Source organism: Protopterus annectens, chromosome 7.part1, assembly GCF_019279795.1.
Source record: "Protopterus annectens isolate FY-2018-M chromosome 7.part1, PAN1.0, whole genome shotgun sequence".
Classification (NCBI taxonomy): domain Eukaryota; kingdom Metazoa; phylum Chordata; order Ceratodontiformes; family Protopteridae; genus Protopterus; species Protopterus annectens.
In genome coordinates, this window is record NC_056740.1 from 437,222,470 (window position 1) to 437,235,353 (window position 12,884).

General features: G+C 45.5%; 1 protein-coding gene across 1 annotated transcript in view; it reads left to right on the top strand.

The window, feature by feature from the left end:
* ADAM10 (ADAM metallopeptidase domain 10) overlaps positions 1-12,884 on the top strand; it is a gene marked incomplete in the record, with an annotated part of 1,900,398 nt that overhangs the window by 1,364,331 nt on the left and 523,183 nt on the right.

Here is a 12,884-nt window from a genome sequence, read left to right on the forward strand (position 1 = left end):
AAACTTAAACATACTACTACCCCCAGCACTTCTGAGTGGGAAGCCTTTTCACAAAACCTATTTAATGCTTTTCAGGTTTTTCAACCCCAGTTGCCTCAACCACCACCTTCATGCCAGTGTCTGGAAGATTCTGAAGAGGACACTTCCTCTTCTGATAGACTCCCTATCCTACTCTTCCCAAATTGAACCCCCTAAGGATTTTGCCATCCAAGAGGAAGATTTTTTGAGTCCAGACTCCCCTGGAGAAGACTTTTCTTTTGGGGGACACTATTAATCTTATGAGACAACACTTCCAATGAGATGTTTCTGAAGTCTCAAAAAATAAACTAAGATATTTTGAACTTTTGCAAATGGAACAGCCATCTTCTTGTCCTGTTCCCCTGTGCTCCCAGCTTTTCGGGATGCAATTCAGGCAGCTTCCCAGAGTCCTGAGGCCAAGCCCCCAGCATCCAAAAGACCAGACGGGTCCCCTCTCAGTCTCAGTTCCTGTTAAGAAACCCACCAGCAGACCCTGCTGTTGTAGCAGATGTCCTTCAAGGATGCATCTGCAGTCCTAACAAATGGGTTGTCCTGTCCTCAGGCAGCCCTTCGGTCGGCCGGATTCCAAAGTCTGGGTCTGGCCTCGGCTGATGTTGCACTTCACCCGACGTCATAGCTGCAGTTCTTCGGGTATAAAGGTATCAGCTGACGCCATTTTCCTCAGTCTTTCTTGCCGTGTGGTGCCCGAAGCAGAAGCTGTTCGCAAGTGCCGGTCGGTCAGAACCAGAGATTACTACTACCGAAGACTTCTAAAAAGCTAAGTACCCCGTTGGGGACTCTTTCTTGCCTCAGCCGATGTCAGAAAAAGTGAATAACTGTTTAACTTGTGGGAAACAAATACCTCATAAAGATTTCCACTCTTACTGCCTACCTTGTTTAGGCCCAGACCACGACGTAGCAGCTTGTCTAGCCTGTGCTTCTTTCAACCGACGGACACTTAGACGTCGGTCGGAATTTGCTGAGGAGTTTTTCGCCCGCTTTTGCTTACAACATGCCGTCGGAAACTCCGACTTCGCAATTTACTAAAAAGCGCAAGGAAAAGGACAGACACTCGCGGTCCGCGGTTTCGGCCGAAACCGCGGTTAAGTCAACCGCGAGTGTCTCTGTTTCGGCTGAAACCGAGTCCACGGTCCTTCCTTCGGCCGAAAGCTTGCCTCCTACCGAGGCCTCATCCAGCATGGCTGAATCTGCTACTGAAATCCCACCTGCTCCTGCAGGATCACAGGATTTATCTGATACTATTCCTTTAGATATATCTACTCCTGCACGTGGAGCTGCTAGGCCCCCTGCATCCATGTCGATTAAGGCTTTTGCCAGGGCTAAAGCAGCAAAATCTACCAAGAATGTGCCTGCTAAGACCCCCTCTCACAGGCCTAGCTCTAGTACTCAAATGCTTAGTCTAGCAGAGGATCTTATTTCTTTGATCCGGGGATCCCAACCTCACCCTGACAGGGCCTCTCACCCACCTCCAGAGAAGAGGCCTAGAACAGAGCCCCCTGAGCCAGTTTCTACAGATTACTCCTCTGATGATTCAGAACATACAGACCCTCCAGAGGGCCCTTATTCTCCTTATGAGGACTCTGATGCAGAAGACTCCATTCCTTCTGCCTCTCCTCCTGAGGAATTTTCTTTTGGGGAAACCTTGCATGCTATGAGGGAACAATTTCAATGGCAGGGCCAGGATTTTTCAGACTCTAGGAAAAGGCTTAGGACCTTTTTGCATTTGCCACAGCATAGGCCTTTAGCCATTCCTCCAGTACTTACTGTTGTGGATGATGCATTTAATGATGCTTGTACTGCTCCTGATTCACTTCCTCCGGCCCCTGCTAAGCCCGACAGGTACTACAGGGTTCCGGACACACATTATCATTTGTATAAGGCTCCTTTTGCAGATCCTGAAACTATTTCACAGGAACCCAAGGCAGTAGCAGCTACCTCTGCCAAAAACCCCCTTCCCTCTGAAAGGGAATCCAGGGCCTTAGAGAGATGGGGTAAAAAAGTTTACACTTCTGCTACTCTTTCAGCTAGGGCCTTAAACTGTCAATTCCACATGATTCAGTATCAGGAATTTATGTTAGATCAGTTAACTAAAAAACTGTCCTCGCCTGAACCATTAGACAAAAAAACTCTTCAGGAAATGGTACATAACATTCAGCAGGTCAGTAATCATTCCTTAAAATGCGGCTATGATGCACTGGAGGCTTCCTTTAGATCAGCTATGACTGGTACAGTGATCAGAAGGCATGCATGGTTAAAAGAGCAGTCCTTACCAGACCATGTTAAATCAAAGCTTCTAGATGCTCCCATGGATAAGTTCAATTTGTTTGGCTCCCCTGCACAGCAGGTGCTGAAGAAGGTGGAAGAGAAAGCAAAATCTGTCCAGACAGTCAAGGATTTCTTACAGGTCCAGCCTCCAAGGTTTAGTAGGAACTGGCCTTCCAAGAATTGGTCCTTTCCAGACACCAGAGCACAGAAGTACTGCCACAGATCCAGCCACTACCACTTCCACAGGACAATCACAGTGACTTGGCTCTGAGACCGCCTACCAGGGAACAACTAGAAGCACCCTTAGGCGGAAAGCTAGCCTTATTTTCGGAAAACTGGCATCACATCACAGGAGACAAATGGATTTTACAGACAATAGACCAAGGTTACAGGTTTCGCTTCCATACTCTACCAAGGAAGAGAGGAATGCCAAACCTACCTCCAAATCAAAAGAAAAAAAGCTCTAGAACAAATAGACCACTTGATAAGGATGAGAGCTATAGAAAAGGTACCGTCTATGGAACAAGGGCAAGGATTTTACTCCAGACTTTTCCTGGTGCCAAGAAAAGAAAACCAATGGAGACCTATTCTCGACCTGTCCGCTCTAAACACATATCTCATTGTTCCAAAATTCAAAATGCTGACCCTACAGCAGCTGCTTCCCATGCTGGGCAAGGAGTCTTGGCTGGTAACTCTAGATCTCAAGGAGGCATACCTGCACGTCCCCATACGACAAAATTGCAGAAGATACCTCAGATTTCTTGCAGGATCAGAGCATTATCAATTCTCGGCATTGCCCTTTGGCTTATCTACTGCGCCCAGAGTATTCACGAAATGCCTGGCATCAGTAATTGCTTATTGCAGGCTTCAGGGAATTCAAATTTACCCTTACCTGGACGACTGCCTGTTACAAGCAGACAACAAAAACAAATTAGAAAAAGATTTGAAAAAGGTCATTCATCTACTACAAGCCTTGGGATACACAGTCAATATAAAAAAGTCAAGGCTGATACCATCCCAGACAATAACTTTCTTGGGTGCAGAACTAGACACATCAAATCAAATGGCATCCCTCACAGCAGAAAAGCAGAAGCACCTTCCTCTCTATTTCATGTCATTAACAACGCAGAACCAGCTAACAGCAAGGAAAGTCCTGCAAGCCCTGGGATACATGGCATCCTGCATAATATTGATTCCACATGCCAGACTACATATGAGGAAGTTGCAATGGTACCTAAGGAATTTATGGTCTCGGCACAAGCACAGCCTAGAAACCCAAATTCCAATAATTCCATGCCTGAAGCAAGAATTCCAATGGTGGGCCCAGGCCTGTCAATTGAACAAGGGATTGCCCTTCCACAGCCCTCAACCAAGCCAGACTATCACCACGGACGCCTCAGACCTCGGTTGGGGGGCACACATGCTGGACAAGTGCATACAAGGCCTATGGACTCGAGACCAGCTGAACCTACACATAAATCAAAAGGAGATGCTGGCAGTAAAACTGGCAATTCAGACAGTTTCTTCAACAGGGTCAATTGCTGATAAGGACGGACAACACCACAGTTATGTGGTACATCAACAAACAGGGAGGCACACATTCATACCCTCTATGCCGGATGGCAATGGACCTCTGGAATGTGGCCCTGAGCTACAACATTCAGCTACAGGCAATATTTGTACCAGGAAAAGAAAATATACTAGCAGACATCCTAAGCAGAACTACCACGGATGCCCACGAATGGATGCTGCATCCAGACATCTTCAAATCCATTACAAGGAAATGGGGACTACCAGAAATAGACTTATTCGCATCCCCACACAACCACCAATTGAAAAAATTCTGCACAAGGGCATACCACCCACTTGCTTGGAAGGTGGACTCCCTATCTTTCAGTTGGAAAAACCTGACAGCATATGCATTCCCACCTCTTCCTTTGATGCACAAGGTGCTACTGAAGATCAAAGAAGACCGGCCAAGGATCATCCTGATAGCTCCAGACTGGCCGAGGCATTTCAGTAGTTGATAGGCTCACCAACCAGTGTACAAGAAAAAAAATACTTCCACATTCTGGCACTATAGAATCGAGCTTGAGGTAACCACAGTTACCATTACTGAGGAGTATGTCTCGGGAACAAATATGGCCTCTGCCCCTAGTTCCCTTACTGCTAACACAGAACAACTTCAAAACCCTGCATCCAAACCTAAAAACGCTGCAGCTAGCTGCCTGGAACATTGCATAAGACAAAATAACCCAGATTTATCTCAAAGGGTTAAGGACATTATCTTGGAGGCTCGCAGACCCTCAACAAGGAAAACTTATTCAGCAAAATGGAAAAGATATCTCATTTGGAGTGCAGCAAAAGGAGAAAATGTGTCACTGGTAAACATAGCTAACATCCTGGAATACTTGGCAGAACTTTTCCACAATGGCCTGTCCTATTCTTCCATTAAGATTCATGCATCAGCTATTTCGGCAGAATACAACATGGATCCTCCAGTCTTCTCACATCCTCTACTCAGGCAGTTTCTAAGAGGAATTAAAAATGTAAAACCACCAAGGAAGCCACCATTGCCCGCTTGGGACTTGAACTTTATGCTAGAAAAATTGACACTCCCTCCTTTTGAGCCAGCAGCAACAGCAGAATTACAGTACTTATCATGGAAAACTGCTTTCCTGCTTGCAATCACTTCAGCAAGAAGGGTTTCTGAATTACAGGCATTAATGGCAGTACAGCCCTTCCTTATCTTCCATCAAGATAGTGTGTCCATGAGAACTAATCCTACTTTTATGCCAAAGGTGGTCTCCAGGGTATCTTTAAACCAAGCTATCCACCTGCCTACATTCTTCCCCAACCCACAGAACAGGGGAGAAAGGCTATTACATACCTTGGATGTACATAGACAATTGCGCTACTACCTGGACAGAACCAAGAACAATAGAAAAACTGACCAGTTACTGGTAGCATATGCAACAGGAATGGAAGGAAAAGCAATTTCAAAACAGACAATCTCTAAGTGGATAGGAAATTGCATTAGATTTTGTTACTCTTACCATGGGAAGACAACTCCAGAAAACATCAGACCTCATTCCACAAGGGCTACAGCCACTACTACAGCTTTTCTACGAGGAGTGGCTACCAAAGACATTTTAGAGGCTGCTACTTGGAGCTCCGTGCATACATTTGCCAAGCATTATAATCTACCCTTATACTCCAGATCCCGAGCAGGTTTTGCCACTGCTGTTTTGCAAGGGATCTTAACTACACCATAATCTTATTATTACCTCCTCCCCCGGTTTGGCTATGGTATTCTACCCATTTGTTAGGACTGCAGATGCATCCTTGAAGGACATAGTACAGTTTTGTACCTACCATAAATGTAGATGTCCGAGAGGTATGCATCTGCAGTCAGGATTACCCTCCCTCCTTTCCCCTCTGTGGTACTCCTAGGGTATTTGCCCAACTTCTAGCTAGCTGGGGGAATCTATTATGGTGTATTTGTTTGTATATATGTACATACATGTTTATTTTTTATTTGCTGTCTGATTATTTGGAAACTTTTACATTTATCCAAATTTAACCTTCCTAGAGGGCACCTGGCATCTGGGGCAAGAAACACTGAGGAAAATGGCGTCGGCTGATACCTTTATACCCGAAGAACTGCAGCTATGACGTCGGGTGAAGTGCGACATCAGCCGAGGCCAGACCCAGACTTTGGAATCCGGCCGACCGAAGGGCTGCCTGAGGACAGGACAACCCATTTGTTAGGACTGCAGATGCATACCTCTCGGACATCTACATTTATGGTAGGTACAAAACTGTACTTTTCTGCAAATTGATCTTCTAGACAGTTACCATCTTCCACTCTTTTCCCCACTGATAAAGATAGCAGATTTATGGATATACAGTGAAAGAAAATTTACACCTCTTTCACCCTTACCATTAGAGCTTTAAATTACCAGACACACATGGCACGGTTTGTACTGGGTACCTTAGCTAAGGCATCTTCCCTTCTGCCCGACTTGCCTGATTCTTTTCACAGCTTCACAGGAAACCGGTTCCTCCACCATGGGACCTTAATTTTTTTACTGGAAAAACTAACATTTCCTCCCTTTGGACCAACCTTTTCAGCTACTCTTAAGTTCTGCACGTGGAAAACCGTGCTGGTGGCTTTGACTTCTACCAGGAGGGTCTCCGAACTCCAAGCCCTCATATCCATCGCTTCTTATCTCATCTTCCACAAAGACAGGGTTTCCTTAAAGACTAACCCATCATTCATGCCCAAGGTAGTGAATGAACTCTCCTTGAATCAAACTGCCTGTTTTCTTTCCACATCCTCAGAACTCCTTGGAAAGGAGACTCCATTCCTTGGATGTGCACAGGCAGCTCAGGTTCTACTTAGATAGGGCTAAGACCATTAGAGAATCGGATCAGCTTTTTGTCTCCTTCCATCCTAGAGCCCTAGGTAAAACAGTCTAAACAGACCATTGCTTCCTAGATCTCAAAGGCCATTACCTTCTGCCATGCCTTGCATGGCAAGTTTTTAGCCTGTAAAGTGAAGGCCCATTCCACCAGGGCTGCAGCTTGCTCTGCAGCCTTTTTCAAAGGCCTAGACCATGCAACCATTTTGGAGGCAGCAACAGGGTCTTCTGTGCACACATTCACCATCACCAAGCATTACAAGTTGGATTTGATATCCAGATCTAGAGCTGGCTTTGCCAAAACAATTCTACAGGGTCTCATTGACTCTATCCCTAATGCAACCACCCAGGGTTCTACCTAAAATCTTTGGTACTCTCCCTACTGTAATGAATACTGCAACATGAGAATAGAAGGATGCAGAATAGTTGTATAAAATCTTCCCATAACCTTAGATGTCCTCCTCTTCCATGTTGCAGTATTCACAACCCTCCCTTCTCCCCTGTTTACCTTTGTTTTATTTATGATATATATATTTTTGTTTGGGTGTCTGCTTGGTGATGGATTTAATCCTTTCAGTAGTTGATAGGCTCACCAACCAGTGTACAAGAAAAAAAATACTTCCACATTCTGGCACTATAGAAGCGAGCTTGAGGTAACCACTACTTTGCTCTGTAGGCTCCTTGCTGAGGTTTTGTCTAGCTGGGAATACTAAGAGGTCTATTTTCTGCGGCACTCAGTCCTGAGTTGAGCACATCCAGACGTCGCATTTATGGCTGTCCATTTATGGCACACGCAGGCGATGTTGCACATACCCCTTTCCAAAGACTTTGGTATACTGGCCAGATATACTGTGCTGCAGGCAGCCACCTCCCTGCTGTAATGAATACTGCAACATGGAAGAGAAGGACATCTAAGGTTATGGTAAGATTTTACACAACTATTCTTTCTTGTTCAAAGCCCCTTCTACTGACCCGTCTGTCATCACTGTTCCTTCTGATAAGTCCTCTAGGTTGCTTCCCTCCAACAAAGACAGCAGACATATGGAGGGGTTGGGCAAAAAAGTATATACTTCTGCCTCCCTCGCCATTAGGGCTGTAAAACTGTCAGACACACACGACTAAAATACACATTGGAACTCTTGTCCCAACTTTGAAAGATTATTTCTGATATGTCAGATTCAGAGAATACATCTTTGGCATCATCCCTGATTGGAGCTTCTTCTCAGGTTGCCTGACACTCCATAAAATGTAGCTATGATGCTCTGGAGGCTTCAGCTAAGGTAGCTGCCACAGGCTCGGTCCTGAGAAGATTTGCTTGGCTTGAGGCTACAGTCTCTACCAGAGGACATTAAATCCAAATTCATGGATCCCCGCCTAGATGATTCAGCGCTTTTTGATCCTTCTGCTGCAGAATTGTTCAAAACTTTACAGGAGAAGGGAAAAGAGATGCAGGAACTAAAACACATCTTGGTCTCCCCTGTACCTGAATTCCAAAGGAACTATCCTTTTAAGCCACTGTTTGTGAGAAGGCAGTCTTGGCCTCCTCCCAGCTAAGTCAATAAGAGACCTCAGCACCTTAGGACTCCACTGCAAACCCCACCTCAAAAACAGTCCTTTCCAGACAGATCAGGGTCCATCTGACTATTTGGACCCCAAACATTTCTCCTTTCCCTACGATTTTTCCTTTCCTTTTCAGCTTGGGAAAATATTGCACAGGATGCCTGGGTGCTCTCAATCATAAAAAAAGGGCTACTTCATGGTATGGAATTCTCTCCCACTCTTAAGGGGCATCCCTCAACCTCCCAGAGACCAACTGCCACATTTCCCAAAGGTCCTACAAGACCTGCTGGATCAAGGCACCATCCAACCAGTGCCAACCAATCAAAGGGGAAAAGGGTTCTGTTCAAGGATGTTTTTTGTTACCAAGGAAAGAGGGCCCATGGAGACCCATCCTGGACTTCTCTTACCTCAACACCTTCCTGAAAGTACCAACATTCAGAATTGTAACCTTGTAAACTCTCTTTCCCCTTATCCCATAAGCCTACGTGGCTTCCATAGACATAAAGGATGCTTACCTACACATTGCAATTCATCCCAATTGCAGGAAGTTCTTAAGATTCTCTGCGGCTTCCTTGTACACTCAATCATCTGCCTTGCCTTTTGTTTTCTCCACTGCCCCAAGGGTATTAATGAAATGTAGCCCCAGTAATTGCTTACTGCAGACTTCAAGGCATTCAGGTCTTCCCATACCTGGACGATCTTCTCTTTCAAGCATTCAGTCCAGGAGCACTGGAACACAATCTGAACTCCCCCATCTCCATCCTGCAATCTCTGGGTTTCAAAATAAACTACCAGAAGTCTGCTCTTTCCCTGGACCAGATATTTCTGGAATGCAGGCTACAAACAGACCTTATGATGGTCTCTTTCCATACTGAGAAGGCTCAGGAGCTCATTTCCTTTTTTCAAAGCCTCATCCCACTGACTTGCATCAGTGCCAGGGCTTTTCTCAGACCCCTCAGCTTCATGGCATCCACCATCCCCATGCTTCCTGAAGCAAAACTATACAGCTAAGATGGCGGCACCCTGTGTAGCTGCGTCTACTCGAGCTCCCGATGTGTGTTTCATGTTTTTGTGTGGTTTCTGTCAGTTTGTGAGCCGTTTGGCTGGTCGGGTATGCGGTGTCTGCAGCCATAGTGTTTTTCTGCTTGGACTGTTGGATTGCTTTGAGTTTTGAGGATCGTTGGTCTTCCAGAAGTCATTGAGCTGATCATGGTTGTTTTTGGGCCTTCAGGGGTGGTGGTTGCACCAAGTGCTGGAATCTCAGCCTGATTTGTGGATTTATGGGTTCTGTTGGTTTTGTTTGGCTACTGTTGAGTCAAAGAGCTGGTCCGGGACTTGGGACATTGCTGGTGTTAGAGGATGGAGCTGACTATCTCAGTGAGGATGGTGTGGATGGAGAGGATTGCTGTGGCCACTAATCGTTCAGGCCTCAGGTGGTGGCAGTTGTACTGAGTGAAGGTAGTGGGATTGGAGTGAATGCGGAGAGGACAGACTGGGACTTAGGACATTGCTGGTGTTGAGGATGGGTTGGCAACAGTGTGGATGGTGAGGATGGCTGCAGTCACTGAAATCACCACTGGGATGTGGCGATTTCAATGATTAATGCTACTCTTGTCTTCTTTTCTTGGACCACTGCATCCGTTGGATGTGCACAGACAGCTTAGTTTCTATCTTGACAAAACAAAGGATATCAATAAATCAAACCAGTTCTTTCTCATTCCACCCTAGAGCTTTAGGGCTGCCTGTCTCTTAACACACTATTTCTAGCTGAATCTCTAAAGCTATTTCCTTCCGCTAATGATCACCATGGAAAGAGCCTCCCTTCTCCTGTTAAGGCACACTCTACCAGGGCTGTTGCTTCCTCTGGCCATTTCTTCAAAGGAATGAGCACTAACTCCTTTCTGGATGCAGCCACCTGGTCTTCAGTCTATACCTTCACCAAACATTATAGATTGGACAATGTTTCCAAATGTAGGACAGCATTTGCAAGGGCTGTTCTGCATGGCTTCATGGAAAGCTGCTCTGCCCCTACTTCCTCAATTTCTTCATGAGTTTTGGTATTCTCCCTCATGTTAAGAGTACTGGAACAGAAGGACATAGATTAGTTGTGTAAAATGTTACCATAACGATAGATGTCCTTCTCTTCTTTGTTGATGTTCTTCGTGTTTCACTGTTGCAGTCATTACAGTTGGGTTATCCTGCTGACAGGCTACCCTCAGTCGGCCTGAATTCCAAAGTCTAGGTCCGGCGTCAGTTGCTGTCGCCTCATCCCTGACGTCAGTGTGCCAGTGGTATAAAAGATGCAGCCGACGCCATTTTCTTCAGTCTTTCTTGCTGCGCTGTTCCCAAAGCAAAAGCAGTTCGCAAGTGCCGGACGGCCGACTCCTGAGTTTTTCAAATTCGAATTTCAGATCCGAAGTCTTCATTAAAGCTAAGTACCCCGTTGGGGAAACTTTTTTCTTGCTCCAGACCGATGTCAGAAAAAGTTAATAATTGTATTTCTTGTGGGAAGCAAATACCTCATAAGGATTTTCATTCTTACTGTATTCATTGCCTAGGTCCTGACCATAACGTTGCTAGGTGTCGGTTTTGTGCTAGATTTAACCAACGCACTATTAAGCGTCGGTAGGATTTTGCATTCCATTACTTTGGCAGAAGATTTAATTATATAATGCCGTCGGAACAGCCGGCTACCGGAGTTTATAAAAAGCACAAAGACAAAGAAAAGGACAGGCATCCGAGATCCAAAACCGACGACGAGGCTTCTGCTAGGCCTGTCGCCGGTTCTCAGTGAGGCGCTTTCGCAGCCCCTGATGCCCGCTACCTCAGAGCCACAGGCCACTTCCGACTCCCACGTGGAGCCGACTAGGCCGCTGGAAACTATTCCCTCAGATGGGTCCGGAGCCGCTGAGCAGGCATCGGCTTCTGAGGGTGTTTTCAGGCCTACACAGTTATATGTGAAACCTACTTCAGCTTCAAAGGCAAAGACTAAAGCAGCTCTAAAGACATAGAAACAAGTACAGCATTCTCCTGGACAGGCCTCCATGCCTAAAAAACAAATGCTTAAAATGGCCGAAGACCTAATTACTTTGATCAGGGGTTCCCATCCCCCTCCTGATAAGAGGCCTAGGCAAGAGTTAGATTACAAATCTTCAGACCAGGTTTCCATTTTCTCTGATTCCTCCTCTGAACAGGCATATTCTATTCCTCCCTATGAGAATTCTGATGCTGAAGAATCTATCCCTTCAGCCTCTCCTCCTGAGGATTATTCTTTTGGTGAGACACTGCATACTATGAGAGAGCATTTCCACTGGGAGAGCCAAGATTACTCAGAATCCAAGAAAAGGCTCAGACTTCCTTTTATTGCCTCAGCACAGGCCCCTGGCTATCCCACCTGTTTTAGACATTGTAGATGATGTATTTTCAGAGTCCAGTCTGTCTCCAGACTCTTTACCACCAGCTTCTGTTAAGCCAGGCAGATACTATAGGGTTCTTGATTCACAAAGATTTCTTTATAAAAACCCTGCTGCTGACCCAGAAACTATCTCTGAGTCACAAAGGGGTCAAGGCTTCTACTTCAAAAAACCCTATCCCCTCTTATAGGGATTCTAGGGCCCTAGACAAATGGGGTAAAAAGATTTATACTTCTGCTGCCTTGGCTGTATGAGCTTTAAATTGCCAATTTCATATCCTTAAATATCAGCACTATCTCATGTCCTTGCTTAAACAGAAAATGTTAACAAATACAGAATGTGCAGACAACAAAGAAATGCAGGATTTATTGCATGCAGCTGAACAAGTTGGAAAGCATACTTTGCAATGTGGTTTTGATTCTCTAGAGGCCTCCTGCAGGGCCGCTGTTACAGGTTCTGTCATTAGGAGACATGCTTGGTTAAAAGAACAGAATCTTCCTGATCATGTTAAAGCAAAACTATTAGATGCTCCATTACAGCATGATACTTTGTTTGGTGTTAAAGCAGAAGAGGTGTTGAAGAAAATGGAGGACAAAGCTTAATCTATGCAAAAAGTCAAGGATTTCTTGCAGGTACAGCCTTCCAGATTTAGCAGGAACTGGCCTACAAATAATTGGTCCTTTCCAGTGTCAGATAGGCCACAAAGAGGCAGATACAGACGCCCCAGAGGCAGATCACAGCTCCAAGGCTCATACAGGCCTAAACAATGGGGTGCTTCTACCTCCAAGAGCGGAGAGGAAAAATCACAGCTATACAGGAAACAGTCTCAATGACTTCTCCCTGCCAGCACCAAGCACTTCTCTTTTGGCAGCTCCTCTGGGGGGAAAACTAGCACTTTTTTCACAAAATTGGCCCATGATCACCCAGGACAAATGGGTCCTAAATATAGTATCACAAGACTACAGGTTCCACTTCCACACCCTGCCAAGGCCAAACGGTATGCCAGACTTGCCACGCAATCAATGGGCAGAGGCACAAAAACAAGTTTCATCCCTCATGGACATGAGGGCCATTCAACAAGTACCTGCAAGAGCAGGGACAAGGATTCTATTCAAGGCTGTTCTTGGTACCCAGAAACGACAAAGCCTGGAGACCAATACTGGACCTGTCTGTTCTAAACACA